Source organism: Vulpes vulpes, chromosome 4, assembly GCF_048418805.1.
Source record: "Vulpes vulpes isolate BD-2025 chromosome 4, VulVul3, whole genome shotgun sequence".
NCBI classification, from domain to species: domain Eukaryota; kingdom Metazoa; phylum Chordata; class Mammalia; order Carnivora; family Canidae; genus Vulpes; species Vulpes vulpes.
In genome coordinates, this window is record NC_132783.1 from 25029509 (window position 1) to 25050951 (window position 21443).

The 21443-nt window shown below is 39.5% G+C and overlaps 1 long non-coding RNA gene across 1 annotated transcript in view; it reads left to right on the top strand.

The window, feature by feature from the left end:
- Window positions 1-8094: 8094 nt before the first annotated feature.
- The window catches only part of LOC140598444 (uncharacterized), a 57306-nt gene continuing 43957 nt past the window's right edge, over window positions 8095-21443 (top strand). Inside the window, exon 1 of the long non-coding RNA XR_012000875.1 lies at window positions 8095-8181. This is a non-coding gene — a long non-coding RNA (uncharacterized lncRNA). The remainder of the gene's footprint in view (window positions 8182-21443) is intronic.

A 21443-nucleotide genomic window follows, 5' to 3' on the forward strand; every position in this document is an offset into this window, starting at 1 on the left:
AGTAAAAATACATAAAATAAGTAGCTGGAAAAGTTTTATTTATTTTTTTATTTTTATTTTTTTTGGAAAAGTTTTAAATAACAGCTCATTCTTCTTTTCTTGTATCTCTCACTAAAGAAGTTCCAAGGAGCTAGGTCAATTATTTGGGGAAAAAAGAACAACTTTATGTTAATGAATCTACTAAAATCACATTTATAGTGCTATGAGCAATGATTTGCATAAAAATACTGAAGTGGCATTTTGGGGTCTTTTGATGTTTGTAAGTCCCATAGATGTATTTGTTTGTTTATTTCTGGCCATGAGTAGAATTGCAGTGTTGCGATAAAACATTTCAGGATTTCAGGATAAAGAGACACATCTTAAATCTGTTCTTAAATTATCAAGCAATCCTTCCTTACCAAATGGAAATTACTAAAGTTGTTTTCCACCTCATATTTTAGGGGAAAAAATGATGTGATATCTGTCTTCATGGAAACTACAGTATCTGCAACACATGATAAATGAGGTCATATATTTGATTACAGTGGCCCTAGTCGAGACCCTGGTTATTGACACTAGCAGCATTTTCTGCTCTTTCCACCACCTTTCCCCACAAAGTGATGTAAGTTAGATCTCAATAAAACTGTTCAATCTATGTGGCTAGAAGTTTTACATCTATGAACGTGTGTCAGTGTCTGTGTGCATGCGTACTTGTGTGTCAATGAGGACTAGTAAAGCATGATATTGGATATTGAGCCCTTGTTTTTGAAATGATTACCGATTCTCAAAATGGTCTGTGCGTTTAACACATGGGAATGTTAACATTTAGTGTAAAATTGATTGTTCCTAGATGGTTTTGTGCTGTGAATTCTTTTTGTGCTACATTCTCGATCATATGTCATTAGAGGAATGTGATTTTGGCAGTTCTCATGTCAGCGACTGTTATTTGGTGCAAGTGTTTAAATGTTTAATGGACGGGGACCTCCTCCGAAGTCTTTTAATAATTTCTTAGATTAGCAGATCATGTGAAGTTCTTTTAAATGAGCTCATAAAAATGATCTCCCAGTATTCTTGTAAAGAGATTTTCCTGCCATCTTCTGATATAGAAGTATAAATACAAGACCAACATATAAAGACTAAATGTGATTATACAAGTTATGTCAGTAAATTCTGACAGTATGGTCCTTCAGGTAAAAGAGGGTTATTATGGGTGACAATGCATGATTCATAATAATCACATTTTCTTTCCCTTGACTTTGTCAAAGAACTAAAGAACAGTTTGGTGCATATAATGTTTCAAAGAAGTTTCCTGGAGTGTTGGGATTGATCTTCATGCCTCCAGATCTTGGTCCTTGCAAGTTTGTCCCAAGCCTGAGACACACATCTACTCATTAGGTGCAGCAAAAGCTGATTTCTGAACTCTCAAGAATGTAGGACGTAACCTGGGCTGCAGAGAATCCAATACCGTGATCCTGTTAAATCAATGATACTGCTTCAGAATGAGAGAGTAGGTACAGAACAAAGAGTGTTTTTATTCCTTTTCGAGTCCTCTTTTAGTCCACTGCAAACATTTAGTCAGGAAGCCATGCTTTGTTAAAGAACAAATGTTTTTCAATTTCAAAAGCTTCTCTTTACAATTGAAGGTGGTGGCCTTGATTCATTTAATTTCTATAGTATTGCATTTATAAGAAAACATAGTATAAAGAACAGAGACCATATTGCAAACAAAGTTTCCTTACAACAGGAAGGAAAGTTTCCTTTACTAAGAAGCATAGGATTTGGAAAGGAGAGAAAGAGGAGAAGAGTATAGGTATTAGTGACCTACCCACCTACTTGGGAACTAATGCTCCAGGGAGAGGGAAGAGGGAATGCTGTACACTCCTTTGCAAAGCCTTATATTATGCCTTTTGTTGGTGTTATATAATCCCTGGGCAGAGAAGCAATGTCTGAGGAAGTATCTGAAGCCTGCCTCTTTCAAAGAATTCTGCATACTGTGGCATGATGAGGAAAATCAGTGATAGCTTTTGGGTCTCCAGCAAGAATCACAGATTTGAGACAATCAGAAAAATGTGAAAGAGCCACTGTGGGGTCATGACAAGATCCAGAGGCATTAACAGACATGACACCACAGAATAAGCCAGACCAGTCATACCTCAGTAGGCACTCCAGTGGGCCATCCAGTGATGAGAGAAGGAAAGGAAAATTCCAGAAGACAGAATGTGGACCTCTTTATACCCACCATGCTGGCATGCACCCAGAAGCCAGTTGTACAGGAAAGAAAGTTAGAGAAGACTCTGTAGAGGGGAGAAACAGTTGTGACTAGCGTTTAATAGATTTTTTCCCCCATAGTATTTTGTTGTTTTTTTTTTAATTTTTATTTACTTATGATAGTCACAGAGAGAGAGAGAGAGGCAGAGACACAGGCAGAGGGAGAAGCAGGCTCCATGCACCGGGAGCCCGATGTGGGATTCAATCCCGGGTCTCCAGGATCGCGCCCTGGGCCAAAGGCAGGCGCCAAACCGTTGCGCCACCCAGGGATCCCTCCCCAAAGTATTTTGAATTCAAGTTGAATTAATCTTATTTGGCCAGTGTTACTGTATTTTTTCCTGCTAGTAAAAGGACTCAGATTCTGGAAGACTTGTGAGATTAAATAACAAAGGCAGCTAACTTTTCTTTTAACAGCTGAATTTACATTTAGTTCTATTATGTTCATGTCCGAGACAGGAAATTTCAGGATTTTCTAAAACCAACCTTCCTGCTAAATGTTGTGAGAATTTGGCCACACACAAGAGACAACAAGGATTTCAATTACCCTCCATCCATAAACAACTAGAAAACTGGACATAGTTTAGGAAGTAACTACTTTAAGAAACTTGATGGTAGGCAGTATAGGAGAATAATCTTGGAGGAAAGAGAAAGGAATGAGGTGAACTCTACCTTTGTCTAGACCTTCTGCCTAGAAGAATTTCTACTGAAGTTCAGGAAGGGGAATTCTAACAAAACTTGTGTATATGAATGAATTGAGGAGATAGAAATCATCATTTGGGGAAGCCAAGGCAATTAGAATTTGTGAGGCAGACTACCTAAGAGGAGGGAGCTATGCAGAAGTGCTCAGGATATTTTCATGGAAGTTGCATCAAGTCTTTGGCTGAAAATGAATTTGCAAACCCATCACTGGATATGAATAATTTCAGAGAACAGAACAGTTACCAGTGAGCTGAACAATTAATTCCTGGAGATTGTAAAGGTCTGAGAATCATTCAAGTTCCCATAAACCCAAGCAAAGAGACCTTCATGAATACATGGTACATTTAGTGGAGAGCCCAGAGAAGCCTCATCTTAAAAGTGGGGCTAAATGAGCATTAAAGGTATTCTAAATTCACCCAAAAAGATGTAACAAATGCAGTACTCAAGAACATAAAACCATGATGTCCCACATCACTAAAATCACTGCATATATGAAGAAGCAGAAAAATGTGACCCATAACTTGGAGAAAAGTCAATCAATGAAACAGACCCAAAATTAAACATATAATATATAAAAATATATAAAAATATAATCTTGATTAACAGACAAGAACTTTAAAACAGCACAAATCCAATATGTATATTGGATAGTGATAGAAATGCGAGAACGAAGCCCAGAAAACTAACAAAGGCTGAAGAAAAATTAGTCTTTAGTGACCTTCTGAGACAATAACAAATGATTTGACACTTGTGCAACTGGAATTTCAGTAGGTAAGGAAAGGAAGAGAAAAAAATACTTGATGACATAATAGTACAACTTTTTTTTCAAATTTAATAAGTTATAAACTTTCAGAACCAAAAGACAAAATGAAGCCTAAGTAAAATAAACATAAATCAAATCTCTCCAAGTTTTATTGTAATCAAACTGCCAAAAAAGTGTTAAAGAAAACAGACACATTGCACGCAGAGACACAAAGTTAAACAAAACAGCAGACTTTTTGTCAGAAATCATTCAAACCACAGAAAAGAGGCTTATCTCTCTAAAATGCTGACAGAAAAAAATAAAAAATAAAAATAAAATGTTGACAGAAAAAAATTCTAAATTCTATATTCAGCAAAATATCTTTCATAAATGAGAGTAAAGAGAAATTGACAAACTTAATATATAACTGATAGGGAAATTCAAGTGATCTAGAATTTGCAAATGATTTTTAAAACTAATAAAGTTGGAGGATTTATACCATTTGATTTCAAGATTACAAAGTTAAAGTACCAAGGCACTATAGTAATGGCAGAGAATAGACAGATAAATGGAACAGAAATGACAATGCAGAAATACATCAATTATATAACCAATTGATTTTTCAACAAAGATGTCAAAAATTTACGGCTGGGGGAAAGATTGTCTTTTTAGTAAACTATGCTAGAATAATGGATATATATATATATATGTATGTATATATATATATATATGTATGTATATATGTATGTATACACACACACACACACACACAAATGGATCTCAGCCTTCTCATTACACCATACCTGAAAAATAATTCAAAATAAACATAGGAGCTAAATCTTTTAAAAGAAAATATAAAGGAAGATCTTTATAACCTTGATTTAGGCAGAGATTTCTTAGGCAAGACATAATCATAAGCCCATAAATGAAGATTTTGTTAATTGGACTCCACCAAAACCAAAAATTTTACTTGTCAAAGGACACTATTGAAAATGAAAAGGCAGCCACAAAATGAGAGAAAATATTTGCAAAACATACATCTGTCTAAGGTAGATCCAGACACATAGCACAAAATATACAAAGAACTTGTATAACACAATAACAAGAGAAACTTTTCAATTAAGAAATGAGCAAAAGAAAGACACTTCATAAAAGAAGACACTCTGGCTAACAAGCTCCTGGAAAGATACTCAACATCATCAAGCATTAAGAAAATGCAAACCAAAATTATAAAATACCAGTATAGAACCATTAAAAAGCTTGAAATAAAAAGGCTGACAAATGCAATTATCGACAAGGACATAGAGAACACTGGAAGTCTCCTATATCTCTGGTAGGAATGCAAAACACTGCAATCACTTTGTATAATAGTCTGGCAATTTCTTTCTTTTTTTTAAATTTATGATAGTCACACAGAGAGAGAGAGAGAGAGAGAGGCAGAGACAGAAGCAGGCTCCATGCACTGGGAGCCCGATGTGGGATTCGACCCCGAGTCTCCAGGATCACGCCCTGGGCCAAAGGCAGGCGCCAAACCGCTGGGCCACCCAGGGATCCCTAGTCTGGCGATTTCTTTAAAAGTTAAACATAGGGCACCCCGGGCGGCTCAGTCCTTTAAACATCTGCCTTCCACTCAGGTCATGATACAGGGGCCCTGGGATTCAGCCCGCATCTGACTTGTGGGCAGGTGCTCTCGCTCCCTCCCTCTCAAATAAATAAATAAACTCTTAAAGGAAAAAAAAACCATACAGTTAACCATGTGTCTACAGAAACAATAGTAAAAAATCTTTAAAAATAAATAATAGTAATGTTTGCCAGTGTTTTTTTAAACATATGTAGAAGTAAACCGTATGCAAATTTTGGCACAAAGAATGAGACAGGGAAATGGAAAATCCACCTATGTGGATTAGCATAATACTGTTTGAAGGGGATTATAATTTATTTTATTTTTTGAAGATTTTATTTATTCATTCAGGAGAGGCAAGAGAGAGAGAGAGAGAGCGAGGCAGAGGCACAGGCAGAGGGAGAAGCCGGCTCCAGGCAGGGAGCCCCTGCTGGGCTCGATCCCGGGTCTCCAGGGTCACACCCCGGGCTGCAGGCGGCGCTAAACCGCTGGGCCCCTGGGCTGCCCTGAAGGAGATGAGCATCTAAAACCACAGCCCCTATGGACCCGTCGTGTTTCCTTTCTGGCTCCAAGAATCGTTTCATTTGTCAGCTGAGAAAGCTTTTCCTAGGCTGCTGCTGCAGGCTCCTCCGGGCCTTGGGGCGCCTGCACAGCCGCCCCGCGCGCTGGGGTGACCACCGGCTTCCGCCCCCCGCCCGCCAGGCTGGACGGCGCCTTCTGGGGCATGGCAGGTGGGGCAGCAAGTTCTCCTCCTTTCCTCCTGCTCTCCTGGGCCTCTGTCCGAGCTGCCTTCGAGGGTCCCGGGGAGCCGGACGGCCAGTTAAGGGGGTCCTGGCAGGGAGACCCCCGGACGGCGAGCTCTTCCCCGCGCGGCCGCCCCCGCGAGAGCGGCTGGGCTGTGGAACGGCACGTGAACCCCACGTCTAGGCCTCGGCCGCACCGACCCAGATCTGTGTACAGGCAGAGGCTTCTGGCCGCAGGCAGGAAAGCGCCGGCTTCGAGCTTGCTTTCTACCGCACGTCAACGGCGAGCGCGGCTGCAGGCTTCGCGGGACCAGCTCCAGGCCCGGGGACGCCCGCCTGAGCGGAAGCAGCTCCGCTCCCACAGGCCTCGGGTGCTCCGGCGCCCGCTGGCTCTGAGGAGCGACTGCGCACGCGCAGGTGAGAGGCGGGCGGGAGGCCTTTGGGCGCCTGCAGTTGCCAGCACATGCGCGGTGCGGCGGCAGGGACTCCCCGAGGGAGACCAGGGTTTCGGGGCGCATCCGAGAGTCCGGGCCGCCGAGCTGGAAGCCTGCCTGAAAACACCCCGCAAGGTGCGCTCTCCCGCCGCGGCCCTGCCCGGCCACTGTCCGGGCGCCCTTGGCCGCACCGCGGAGGACGGCTCTCTGTGGAGGGCACGCGGGCTCCCGGGCCGCCGCCCCCCTCACCGGCGGGGCCTCCGCGAGGTACGTGCGCCCCCCGGGCCTGCCTTTCTGAGGGCGGGACGGGGGAAAGGGATCAGATGCGTCTTTGCAGCCCCGCGAGGAGAGGATTTTCATGCAATTTGATGACCGGATGTTCTGCGGGAGGTGGCAGAGGGTACAGCGATGGCGGTTTGTTTTTGGCGGAAGACTTTTTAAAAGTTCAGGCTATAAGAATGAATCGAGACAGGGCATTCGTATTTAGATGGAATAAATTCACCTGCCAAATCCATCACATTAAAGAAAAAATGTGGGCAGCCCGGGTGGCTCACGGTTTAGCGGGCCTGCAGCCCAGGGCCTGATCCTAGAGATTCGGGATCGAGTCCCGCTTCGGGCCCCCTGCCTGGAGCCTGCTTCTGCCCCTGCCCCTGTCTCTGCTTCTGTCTCTGTGTGTCTCATGAATAACTAAATAAAATCCTTAAAAGAAAAAACGTTAGTGGTCTTTAGGGGAAGAGGAGGGAAAACGGAATTTCTGGCCAAACACCAGTTGGTCATTACTGCTGAGCTTTACCAGACAACTGTGTGTTCTGCTCTACCCTTGGTTTCAGTGCCCTCAAATACCATCACAAGTCAGGGGGTGGGCTGCAGCTCTGGGAGTGTCCCTAACAATTCCCCTTTCTTTTAGGAGTTTGATGTCTTTCAGGATTTTCCTTTTTGTCGTTTAAAGCCACTCATGAGATGCAATGGGTGGTGGGTTAAGTGGGGAAGTCAGATTAGTGTGGCCAAATGTGGAGAAAATTCCTAAAGACAGGATGATCAACAACAAGAGAAGACACCTGGGTGACTAGTTGGTTAAGCGTTTGCCTTTGGCTCAGGTCATGATCCCAGGGTCCTGAAATGGAGCCCCGCATCAGGCTCCTTGCTCAGTGGGGAGTCTGCTTCTCCCTCTCCTCCTGAGCTTGTGCTCTCTGTCACTGTCTCTGCGTCTCTCTCAAATAAATAAAAACCCTAAATAAAAACAGACAACAAACCACAATAGCAAGACCGGGTCCCAGAGATTATTCGAAAGAGCAGCACAAAAGTCCCATTTATCTGAAGGGTGTCTTCTTATCAAATAATTTGAATTTGCTGTGGTCAGGGTCTGTGGAAGTCTTCATGGGATTATGGATTACACAGAACTGGAAGGGCCTTTAAGAAATAAAGTTGGTATTGTACTGGAATTAAAAGAAAAGGAGTTAAGAGTTAACAGGGTACGAAAAGGGTCTGATTTTCATCTAGATTTCACCTTCCACTCCAAAAAGTCCAAAGCCAAAGTGGCAAAAGTAACTGAGTAAAGCACACATATGAGGAATGCCTTTGCTCAATTTTTCCCTTGTTTTTAGGAAGACCAAAAGGATCCTTTGTACTCCAAGGTACTAACACTTGATATAGATGAAAATCTACATAAACCAACATGATATCTGTCTGCAACCGGTAGGTACTATTTAAATGTCTTTTAGGGGGATCCCTGGGTGGCGCAGTGGTTTGGCGCCTGCCTTTGGCCCAGGGCGCGATCCTGGAGACCCGGGATCGGGTCCCACGTCGGGCTCCCGGTGCATGGAGCCTGCTTCTCCCTCTGCCTGTGTCTCTGCCTCTCTCTCTCTCTGTGACTATCAAAAATAAATAAAAATTTAAAAAAAAATAAATGTCTTTTAGGGAGAAAGGATAAGGTCTGAAGCTTGGCCGTGTCTTTAGCGTCTTTCCCAATATCTAGGCTTTGCCATCCAGGAAAAATCCAGAGCAGTGTACTAAATCAAAGTAATTGATTGCTTTACCGAGTGGTATCTTGAAAGTTTAGAGAGTTGGACTTCTATGGTTATTGTTTGTATAAATAATGCTTTATGAACCATAGTGATATGTGATAAAATCTCATAAACACCTATAGATGTACTCAAATCACCTTAGATTAGGTAGTGGACTTTTAATAAATGTTCTGCAGTTTGCTTGTACATATCCTGGTTGATTTCTTAGAGTCCTGGCAGCTTCTGAGCTAGTGTTTTTCTAAGACTCTGAGGCAGTAGTTATATTGTTTAAGAATCCAATCAGTAGTTTTATCCTTATTCTGGATACACTTCCATTATAAACAGTTGATGGAAATACACACACACATGCATGTGTGTGTGTGTGTGTGTGTGTGCATCTGCACACCCAGGTCCATACATAAAAGCCATTATCCCTCAAACGTTTTTCATCTTATTCATAAGCCAAAACTAAGTACTATTGAGGAGCATATGGTTCTTTAAAAATCTATTAAGGAAAAATTTGGATTTAAGGGAAATAATTATCCATTAAATTCTCAAAACATTCTCGAAGCACCTGCGTGGCTCAGTTGATCAAGTGTCTGACTCTTGGTATCAGCTCAAATCATGAGTTCAGGTTCTGCATTGGGCTCCATATAAATAATAATAAGTAATATTAAAATAATAATAATAATAAAATAAAAGGAAATTCTTAGAACATTTTCGATCTAGACTTTACCCTTAAGTGGAAAGAATGGAGAAATTTAATATGTCCAATTTTTTATCATTTTCCCTCTGTTCTGTGCAAGAAAAACCAATAGAATTAATGTGGTTTTGGTGTTATTTTCTTATTCTAGTTAGCTTACTTTAATAATATCACTTAATATTTTCTTTGCTTTTATACTAAGTTTCTGAGTTTTTCATGTACAATGAATGTATCTGTGTTGTGATTTCCTAGTTTCTTCATGGAATGTACTATTTTATTTCTGGATATCTGATCATATTTAAATGCCTTAAACTTTCCTGGTCAAAGAGTAACTTCTTTTCTCTTTAATATTCTGCAGAGGGATTAAGCAGATTCTTACAGGTTGAAATGTTTAAATACGTCTTCAGAACACTCATGGAAGAAAGAGTAGCTCTGTCACATTTTTAGCAACAACACACTTAAAAGAATAGCTGTCCAACTAAACTAAACCTGCTTGTGAAGTCCACTAGAGTTGATCCCATCCTAAATTACTTGGCTACATTAGTACATTCGTATAATAAAGAGCAAAACATAACAGGAAGGTAAGATAGCTGTGTCTGAAACACATGAGGTACTGATATATATTAACAGACATCAGTTTCTTTTCTTTTTTTTATAATAAATTTATTTTTTATTGGTGCTCAATTTCTAACTTGTGCTTTCAAATTATGAAGGGGAATTTGAGATGCTTTCTATCTCGTTTTTGGAAAATTTAAGATAATTTTAGAATAGGTTAGATTTAGAATAGGGTTTTTTTCTTAGTTTGAAGAAATAGTTGAAAAAGTAAATAGGAATTGTGTGCCATGGCCCCTCCTCCATCAACTGGGTCTCAGAAACAGTGTTCTCTTCCTCTTGGCTTACAGAAACCAAGTTTCTGTACTTGTGCTGCTAGGTGGACACTGTGGGTGAACAGGGAGGGACAGAAGGACCAGAATGCACAGACTTCTCTTTCCATTTCAGTTTTCTATCATCTATCGGCTATGAATGACCAAGCCTTGTTTCTGTCCACTTGCAGCCCCCTTAAATGAGGCTGTAAGAGAAGACCCCCTGCCCCGGCAGCATTCACAAATTGATAGCTTCTGGGTCACATTAGAATGTTTTAATTTTTTTAAATTCAACTTTGCTTTTTTTCTTTGCTTAAGGTACTTGTCATACTTGAATACAGAATGATACACAAATTAAAGTGTATTATATTAATTGGAACTGATCACATCATGGGGAAAGTTGGCTGGGGCCTGAGTGGCAGTTATAAATCCCAACTGCTTGAGTCCTTGATGAACATTGGTTTACTGAAAGGTGTTAGGACCAGGTTTTGCCAAATTCTAGAACTATTCTCAGATTGTGGTATGTGCCTTTATTCTGTAATTACATTGAGGCTGCTTCAGATCTTTATTACTCCAGTAATATAAAATTGTGTAGTCACAGAATCTCCCAGTTACTATTTCCTGCAAATTAATTGGCTACCTTCAAAGGCTGATGAACAGGATACCTCTTATTGATTGTAGTATTGAGTATTGTGTGACTACTGAGTAATAGCTCCTGCATCCCTCCCCACTTCTTTCTAATGCTGATTTTCATTCAGGTAATATAATCTTTCACATGACCATATGCTTTCCTAATCCAATTACGGTAATTTTTTTTTAAATTGTATTTAAGTTCTACTTAACATAGATTTGCAATATTGGTTTCAGGAGTAGAATTCAGTAATTCATCACTTACATACAACACCCAGTGCTCATCCTGACAAGTGTCCTCACCACCCATCTAGCCCATCCCTGCTCATCTCCCTCCAGCAGCCCTCAGTTTGTTCTCTGTCCTTAAGTCTCTTATGGTTTTTTCCTTCTCTCTTTTTTCCCCCTTTTCCCATATGTTCATCTGTTTTGTTTCTTAAATTCCACATATGAATGTGAAATCATATAGTATTTGTCTTTTTCTTACTGACTTATTTCACTTAGTGTAATGTGCTCTAGCTCCATCCACATTGTTGCAAATGGCAAGATTTCATTCTGAGTAATACTCCATTGTATATAAAAGAATGCATATTCTACTTTGGGATGAAATGTCCTGAATATACCTGTTAAGGCCATCTGGTCGAGTGTATCATTCAAACACTTGTTACTGTCTTTGTTTTAAAATCTAGTTTGATATAAGTTTGGCAACCCTGGCTTTGTTTTGCCATCCATTAGCATGATAAGTGGTGCTCCATCTCCTTAGTTTCAATATGGGGGTGTCTTTAGGTCTAAAATGAGTCTCTTGTAGGTAGCATATAGATGTGCCTTTTTAAAAAAATCTATTCTGATACCCAATGTATTTTGATTGGAAATTTAGTTCATATACATTCAGATTGCTTATTGAAAGATATGAATTTCATGGCACTGTGTTACCTATAAACTTGGTGTTTCTGGTGATGTTCCTTTCTAGTCTTTGTTGCTTTTTTTTAGAAAAGATTTTTTATTTATTAATTCAGAGAGAGAGAGAGAGAGAGAGAGAAGGCAGGCAGAGAGGCAGAGACACAGGCAGAGGGAGAAGCAGACTCCATGCAGGGAGCCTGACATGGGACTTGATCCTGGATCTCCAGGATCACACCTTGGGCTGCAAGCAGTGCTAAACCACTGGGCCACCGGGGCTGCCCGTCTTTGTTGCTTTGGATCTTTTTTCTCCCACTCAGTTCCTCTTAATATTTCTTGCAGGGCTGGCTTAGTGGTCTATGAACTCCTTTAGTTTTTGTTTGTGTGGGACACTCTTTATCTCTCTTCCTATTCTGAATGACAGGCTTGCCAGATAAAATATTCTTGGCTGCATATTTTCCCCATTCAGCACAATTATGGTAATCTCATTCTTCTTGGCTGCTCATATTTTAGAAACAGGTATGATGCATTTCTGGTCAATGAGCTATGAAGTGGAATATTGTGGGAGCTCAGGGAAAAACTTTGTCATAATTAAAGAGACACAAAAACACAGCATTTTTACTGGATATCATTTTGTCACATATGGTGTAAGGTAGTTAACATAAGGATAAGCCTATATCCTGAATAATGCAATATTGAAAAATGGAAAGATCCTTGATGATGTTGTCGAGGCACTGAATTAAGCAACCGTGTAGCTGCCTAACTGCAGAATTTCTCTTATGAAATGATCAATTTCTTAAGACGTCAGCTAGTGAGGCCAGGATTTTCTGTTTCTTGTAGCTGAAATCTTCCTCATTAATACACTATGGGAACCATTTCATTATTGAATAATTTATAATTATAAGATTTATCAGGCTATGTAGAAAGGTTTTTATCTCAGCCTGTTTCGCAGAATAAATTATCCTTGAAAGGAGAGGGAAAATTAGATGATGGTAGAAAGATAAAACAGAGTAAGGTTAAACGACAAAAAAGATGTGATGGTAGCCGAGACCAGGGGTCAGAATGTATTCTAACACATTCATTTAGATTAAAATGTTATATATATATATCATAAGTCTATAGGTATATGTAAATCTTTCTTCTAAGATTGTGCAGATAGTTCATATAGTTTGTGTTTCTGATGAATCTTGAGTACTTTCATGTTTCTTAAATTGCTAAACCTAAATTATGAATGTTGTGTTTACTCAACAAAGTCCTCTTATCTACCATTTATTGAGCTTAGCTTCAATAAACTTTGAACATAAATTAAAGGTTTCTATGAACTAAGCTTCTCTTCTGAAACTGATTTATGATCTCAGTATAAGCAGGAACAAAGAATACTGGCTTAAGTAAAAGGCAGGTAGGGATCCCCTCCTCTAGCCATCTCCCACCAATGTGTCCCAGAGCCCTGAGAGTGGGGCAAAGCTCTTTTTTTTTCTGGATGGAGAACCCTCTCTGGCAGTTCCTTCTCAGTTGCTTGTGATCTACTAGCCTCTGGAAGGGGAAGGGCAAGGGCAAGATGTGCAGACTTCCTATGTTACTTTCCAAGAGCTTCAGACTACTTGAAGAGTCAAGGAGAAGGATATTGTGGATCAAATAGACACAAATCCTGAGTATATATTTAGAAATGCTCAGCATACTTGGTTTGAATTTAGAGACAAAGAGTTTTTCATTGTGATCAGGTTCCTATTCCTTTGGAGGCAGGTATCTTATCTGTCCACCTGTCTGTCTATTCACCTATAGCTTCCTAGTTCAGCCTCTCTGGTATGTTCTATTTAATCTGCCAAAGAAAAGGAAACAGTTACACCATCACATCATTTGATAGGAACTTTATATTACAAGTTAGAAGTCATAAAGGAGGAACAGAAATATTTTTTAGGATAAGTTAGATGAGTAGAAGATAACTTCTCTAAAGTCACATGTGCCAGAAAATACACATAGGTTTTTAGAGTCCTGGGGAGAGTATGGGAGGAGGGGTAACCTGCTGGCTAAACAGTGATGTGGCATTAGCCTAGATTAAGACTACTGACTCTGATCTATAGGCCAGATCCTACCTGCTGCCTGTTTTTTTTTTTTTTTTAATGATTTTATTTATTTATTTATTTATTTATTTATTTATTTATTTATTTATTTATTTATTTATTTATTCTTGAGACACATAGAGAGGCAGAGACACAGGCAGAGAGAGAAGCAGGCCCCATGCAGGGAGCCTGATGTGGGACTCGATCCCGGGTCTCCAGGACCATGCCCCGGGCTGAAGGTGGCACTAAACCGCTGAGCCATCCGGGCTGCCCTGCTGCCTGTTTTTGTATGGTACACAAGCTAAGGGAAGGTTTCAACATTTTTAAATGGTTGAAAAAAATTAAAAGAATATTTTGTGATACATGAAAATTGTATAAAATTGAAACTTCAGGTTCCATACTTGGTTTTATTGGCATGGAACCGTGCCCATTTATTTACATATTTTTTTCTGGCTGCTTTTGAGATAGGAAGGCAGATTTGAACAGATATTATAGTCCTGCAACAAAGGCTTAAATATTTACTCTCTATCCCTTTACAGAAATTTTGTTAACCTCTGACCTAGACCACTGTTTCTCAACCCTTAATGTTTGTAAATCATTTGAAGATTTTGTGAAAATATATAGTTTCTGATTCAGTAGGTCAAGGGAGCCTACGTGTCTGTATTTCTTTTTTTTAAAGATTTTGTTTATTTCTACATGAGAGACACACAGAGAGAGGCAGAGACACAGGCAGCGGGAGAAGCAGGCTCCATGCAGGGAGCCTGATGCAGGAATTGATCCCCGGCCTCCAGGATCACGCTCTAGGCGGAAGGCAGGTGCTAAACCACTGAGCCACCCAGGGATCCCAGTGTCTGTATTTCTAATGAGCTGAGGACCACATAGTAAGTGGCGATGCTCTAGTGCAGGATTAACACACTTATTGTTTAAAGAGCCAAGTAATAAATGGTTCACAGTCTGCAGCCTATTCAGTCCTTTTGTTACAACTATGTACATCTGCTGGGTAACGTAGACATAGACAACATATAAAAGATCAGGAGTGGCTGTGTTCCAATAAACATTTACAGAAGTAGGCTTTGGGCTGGAATTGGCACGAAGATTTACTTTAGCATTCACTGGTCTCAGCTGTTCAGTGTGGGTGTCCATTAAGTAATAGGCACAGTCCTACCCTCAACTTGCTTACTAGTTTTATAACATATTCCAGTAATGATGATAAAGACAGCAGTTAACTTGTATTGGGTAATTATCATATGCCAGGCTCTATGTGAAGTCCTATGAGCCATCTCTTATTTAATTACCACAACAAATCCTAGGAAGCAGATACCATCATTATCCTTGCTTACAGATGAGAATACTGAGCTTCAGGAAAAAAAAATTAATCAAAGCTGCCAACAGCAAATCAGTGGTGAGCCTAGGGTAAGGCATAACTCATGATTATTGAATGACTGTTGGATTATAGATGACTGGATCAAATCTGTGCATTCTTGGGAGTTCCAGAAGCTGGAGAACCAGACTGTGACTATAATGACTTCCTTCATTGTGAGGCCTGGTTCTCAAGGACCTGAGCAGTGAAAGACAAGACATCTCTTTAGAGGCAACATTGAATGTAGGTGTCAGAAACTGGATGTTTGACTCATGCCAGAGCATTCTTTTTCTTGAAAGATTTATTTAGTACCTTCACTGCATGTTTTTGAAGTTAAGGCTCTTAGAGATCTCAGAAAGCACATTTTTCATAGTTTTGGGATTTTCCATGCTCCAAAAATGAAATTGCTTTACTTTATAATAACATGTTATTTTAGGCACCAAATAAGTATGGCATTTTGCCTTCCTTGTGTACTTTGGATTTTTTAATATAAATTTATTTTTTATTGGTGTTCAATTTGCAAACATATAGAATAAACCCAGTGCTCATCCCATCAAGTGCCCCCCTCAGTGCCTATCACCGAGTCACCCCCCCCCGCCCACCTCACCTTCCACCCCCCGCCCAGTTTGTTCCCAGAGTTAGGAGTCTCTCAAGTTCTGTCTCCCTTTCTGATGTTTCCCACTCATTTTTTCTCCTTTCCCCTTTATTCCCTTTCACTATTTTTTATATTCCCCAAATGAATGAGACCATTTAATGTTTGTCATTCTCCTATTGACTTATTTCAATCATACAATAAATGTCCCTTCTAACCACAGTGACTGAAATTACATTTCTCCTTCCAAATTCTATATTTTTTCCTTCCTTCTTAGCTGCAATTACTAACGTAAAGAGTAGATAGACCTTGATTCTGGCCTAAATATAAGACTACTTTTATCTGTCTTTACACTGTTATTTCCATGTAAATGAATGTTTTTAGGTAAGATGCCTATCAGTATAACTACATTATAATAAATTAATAGGTCCCTGAGAGCAAACATGTTGTTAATAAAAATGCTTTGGAAAAAACTTTCTGGAGTCTCAGACACAATCTCCTTGGACTATAGATACCATATAAAGATGAATAAGTATGCCATTTTTTATGAATCACCTGTTGAAAAACTTTTATGTCATTGCTCTGATGAATAAGACTAGGTTTCATTTTATAAGCAGTCAGTGTAGGTACAGGGCAAGGAGGAATATGTCAACATTTTCTAAGTCTTAAGTATCAATCTTGATATGCCTAGGTGGCTCAGTGATTTGGCACCTGCCTTTGGCCCAGGGCAAGATCCTGGAGACCCAGGATTGAGTCCCGCATCGGGCTCCCTGAATGGAGCCTTCTTCTCCCTCTGACTGTGTCTCTGCCTCTTTCTCTCTCTTTCAGTGTCTCTCTGAGGCAGAGACACAGGCAGAGGGAGAAGCAGGGTCCATGCAGGGAGCCCGATGCGGGACTCGATCCTGGGTCTCCAGGATCATGTCTTGGGCCAAAGGCAGATAATCAACCACTGAGTCACCTGGGGATCCCATGAATAAAAAAATCTTAAAAGAAAAAGCATCAATAACCTTAATTTTTTAGGTGGGCAAGGAAGTTAAATATGATACTTAAATAGGAAATCAGGTACTTACAGATTCTTAAAGCCAGAATTTAGGATGGTCTAATCTAGCCATCTCTGTACACTCCTATTTTTCTATGTAAGTCCCAATTGATTAAGTAAAATTCTTAAAGTCATTTGCTTCTTTAACACAAATATGTTAGTTTTTCCCCCTGAATCTGGGAACATGTATTGGTTTCCTCGGGCTGTTATAATGAAGTACCATAAGTTGCTGGCTTAAAACAACGGAAATTTATTATCTCGCAATTCTGTAGTTTAGAAGTCTGAAATCAATGTTTTGGTCGGGCCACAGTCCTTCTGAAGGATCTGGGGCAGAATTCTTTGCCTCTTCATAGGTTCTGATGAAGGCCAGCAATTCTTAGCACTCTTTGGCTTGAGATATATATCACTCCAATCTCTGCCTCTGGCTTCATATGGTGCTTGTGACTCTGTGTCTTCACATTGCTGTCTTCTTAAAAGTATATCATTTGTTTTGGATTAGGGCTCCACTCTACTCCAGTATGATCTTAACTAATGATATCTGCAACAACTCTGTTTTCAAATAGGTCACATTTTGAGGTACTGGGTATTAGGACTTTACTATATCTTTCTTGGGTGAGGGATGGTACAGTGTACCCATAACCGAGTATGGGGATGTCAAGATATTATTGTTTTCCATGCAGATCTTACACTATAGGAAGAACACATATATAGAGATTTATGAAGATGCAGGTTGTAATATACAATATTCACAAAATGCTGTAAGCGTATTGCAGTGGGGAAAGCTACCTTTTCCCAAGTGAAATGGTAAAGGAAGGCTTTCAAAGGCAGGTGCCATTTGAACTAATCTTTGAGGGACATATAGGAGTTCATTGAGAAAAGGATGCCAGATGGGAGGACACATCAGCCAGAAAGTTTGGGGTAAAGGCATGGATTAAGTGTTTGTTTGCTGTGATTATTACTAGCTACTCTTTCTTTCTTTTCTTTCTTTCTTTCATTCTTTCTTTCTTTCTTTCCTTTTCTTTTCTTTTCTTTTCTTTTTGTTCTTTTCTTTTCTTTCATAATAAATTTATTTTTTATTGGTATTCAATTTGCCAATATACAGAGTAACACCCAGTGCTCATCCCGTCAAGTGCCCCCCTCAGTGCCCGTCACCCACTAACCACCCCCCCTCCTCCTCCCCCTCCACATCCCCTAGTTCATTTCCCCGAGTTAGGAGTCTTCATGTTCTGTGCTACTCTTTATTTAATATTAGTGTGTGTCATTTAATTAACAACAACCTTTTGATCCCAATTGTACAGATGGGAAAACTGAAATTTCAAAAAATTAAGTATTTGGTCTCCCGCTAACACATTTTGAAGGTGATACTATTGAGATTAGAACCCAGGGAGCCTGATTATATAGTCTATAATTTGCCATTGTGATGAAAACTACAGTTTAGGATATTTGGGAGCGCATATGGATAGTTAGACATAAGGCCAAAGAGATAGGTTAGAGACAAACTGTGAAGAGGTTGGTTTATCAATTGATTTGCTTAACAGAAAATTGTTGACTTACTAGAGTTTGAACTTTAAGGGCTATTGACATTTGAACAATTTCCAAAGCTCTGTTAGGACAGGTGTCAAATGGCCACATTCCTATGGAGTGTAGGGTAGTTTGGAGGCCCAGATGCTAGAGAGGAGGTTACTGTCATGGACCATTTTAGAATTAATGAAGGTTGGAACTAAACAAGACAATGGAACCGGAGGGGTGATAAAGTCAGAGATACTTGTGAGTCAAGGTCAGTGAGGTGTTGAAGTCATTGCCTCTGTTGTGTGGCCATTCCTGATCCTTTGGCTCAAGTGCTGAAAGTAGAGCTGTCTCCACTAATGTGGTTAAACACAATAATTTAATTCATACCCCTAACTTAGGAAGAGTCTAGTATGTGGAAGTGTGATGGTTGTATTAGTACACATATAAATGATTATATTAGAGAAGATATAAAAATGTCTTTAAAATTCCAAAGACTGAGTTGACATATTTTAAAACAAACTACATAAAAGTGGTAAAAAATATTTTGCCATGTGCTCTGATGAAATCTCATCTATCTGTATTTTTTTTAAAGATTTTATCTATTTATTCATGAGAGATTAATAGAAAGAGGCAGAGACATAGGCAGAGGGAGAAACAGGCTCCCTAAGGGGAACCTGATGCAGAACTCCATCCTAGGACCCCAGGATCATTACCTGATCCAAAGTCAGACACTCAACTACTGAGCCACCCAGATATCCCTCATCTATTTGTATTAGGTTGTAATTCCTTTAGGTTAAATTCATCCAAGTGTTATTGGAGGTATAGCCACACTTCAGCTCAGCTTATTCAACTAAAGCCTGGTTATTGTAAAAAATATATTATTTCTTTAAAATAGCTTAATTGATTCCTGGGTTAATGTAATAACATTTTGCATTAATTTGAAAGCAAGGCATTATTTAAGAGTCCCAAGTTGTCTTTGTGTGGGACCGAGGGAACCAAAACTGTGTCTCCCTGTTAATTATGGCCCTCGTGAGAAAAGCTGCCCAAACGATCATAAATATCCAGCAGGATATTTATGGTATTTCCTAAAAAGATAACAATTACTGGAGGAAAGTTAATTAAAAGAAGCTGCATTTCTCTTAAGTGAATTTTCTCTTATTTTGAGAAATTATTTTATGCAGGTATCTGGTGCCACCACAGATGGTGCATTGTGACTTGCTCATCTTTAGTGACTTTTGGCTTGTCTCTGTGTACTTGGCTGCTTTCCCCAAGTGTTGGCCAAGGCCTTCTGATATAACTGCCATTAATCAGGCAAAAGCAAATATAAGCAATGTGAATCTTTTTCCATTTTTAGCCCATAAGTTAAAAGTGTGGAAATGTTATGTCTTCTTGTGGTTGATTTTCAACTTGATACTTTGCATCATTGCAAGATTTAAAAAATACCTGGAATGTTGATTCAGAATGTTGAGGCACTAAATTAGAATTCAGTTTTAAGATTTGAAACACACAGTGCAATTAAGGGGTTTAAAATTCTTGTACTTCATCTCTTGTAAGAGACCATTCTTTTATAAATTAGGATGTTTTGTAAAATAGCAGCCAAAGGACAGGGAGGTGGAAAAGGAAAATAGAAAAACAGGAAGAATTATCCTTCTTTGTTCCATTCAAAAACACACCCAAGAGAAATATTAAGTATAGATAGTGAGGGAAAAGGCTGACAGTGCCAACTTACTAGCATTGATTAAGCAGTTCAAATGTGTTAATATAGTGATTTTCAGATTACTGATAAAATATGTAACACAACAGGAGGAAAAAACCCACAACCGTATTCTCAGTATCCAAACTATTGCTGCCAACGTGAAGAAAGACTGTGCGTCATATAATGTTCTGCTGGACTTTAACTGTTGTTTAGGTCTGTGGGGATATATCAATACCTAGAACTATATGCCAGCATGTGAAGTGAGATCAACTGTGAAGGGCTTCTTCCTTTGCTTAATAAAACTCCTGGAATCTAACAGGGAACCAACCTGGAATCAGATGCCTATGTGAGATTTGCAATGCCTTTTTCATAGTAAAGAATCTAAACACATCCAGAGAGTGATTATATAAATATGCAGTTCATATAGGTATATGGTCTACCCAGAGTTTCCTAGCAGTTTAAAAATGGTTCCGTAGATAAGAGGGATAGACCTAGAGTCTAGAACTAGAGCTGAAGCTGGAGCTGGAGTGCTTTCCAAGACCACCACCAGTTCTTCCATCCCTGGGAAAAAGGACAGAAAGGGGTGGTTCTGCTTGGCCCATTCAGAGATTTACTTGATTAGGATTCAGTCTGGACTAGACCACCTCATACTTTGACACTCTTAAGTTCTAGTGTTCTAATACATGGCCTCAAATTATTCAGAATCAGTGGGACATGGTCAGGGAACCCTTGCATTTCTGTCCCTCCTGTAGAGAGAATTCAGCATTTGCCCAGTGCCCTCCAAGACAATAAAAAGTAGTGGACACAGCCAGATCCACACCAACCAGCTTATATCCTATTCTTATGGATTCTTAAGTGATGACACATTGATCAAGTTCATGAATATCACTGTTGCATGGAAACAGCAATATCTCTGATACCTGGTATGTTCTAAGAAAAAACATTGTCATTTTACTTTTCAGAGATAAAGTCACTGAAGTAGGATTTTAATAAAGAAAATTAATACTGATATAATGTCTACATTATACAGTTTTACAAAGATACTTGATTTCTTTAATACAAATTTAGAGAAAAACTATAAGTAATGGTGATGATGTGAATAAAAGAGATAAGAGTAACCGATCTGGAGGGCTTGCCCTGCCTGAACTAGAAGACTTTGTTCTTTTTCTTTTTTAAGATTCTATTTATTTATTCATGAGAGATAGAGAGGCAGAGACATAGGCAGAGGGAGAAGCAGGCTCCCTGTGGGGAACCCAATGTGGGACTCAATCCCCGGACCCTGGATCATGACCTGAGCCATTGAGCCACCAAGGTGCCCCTGGAAGACTTTGTTCTTATGTGTTGTATGGATTGTAGACAAGTGATCTGGAGGGCTCGAGTCTGAATCTGCTGCCCTAAATTTGGTAGTGAGTTTAGAATATTTGTTTAAAGCAGTTATTTAAAATGAGACAACATTTACAAAGAGATATTAGAACTGTGGCTAAAGTTTCTGGAAAAACCATGGAATAAGACAATTTAATGAACAGAATAAGTAGTGGGGATTTGGAATGATCTTTACGAATCGATAACAAGTGGCAGAGAAAAATGAGTTACCAATTTTCCAGCTAT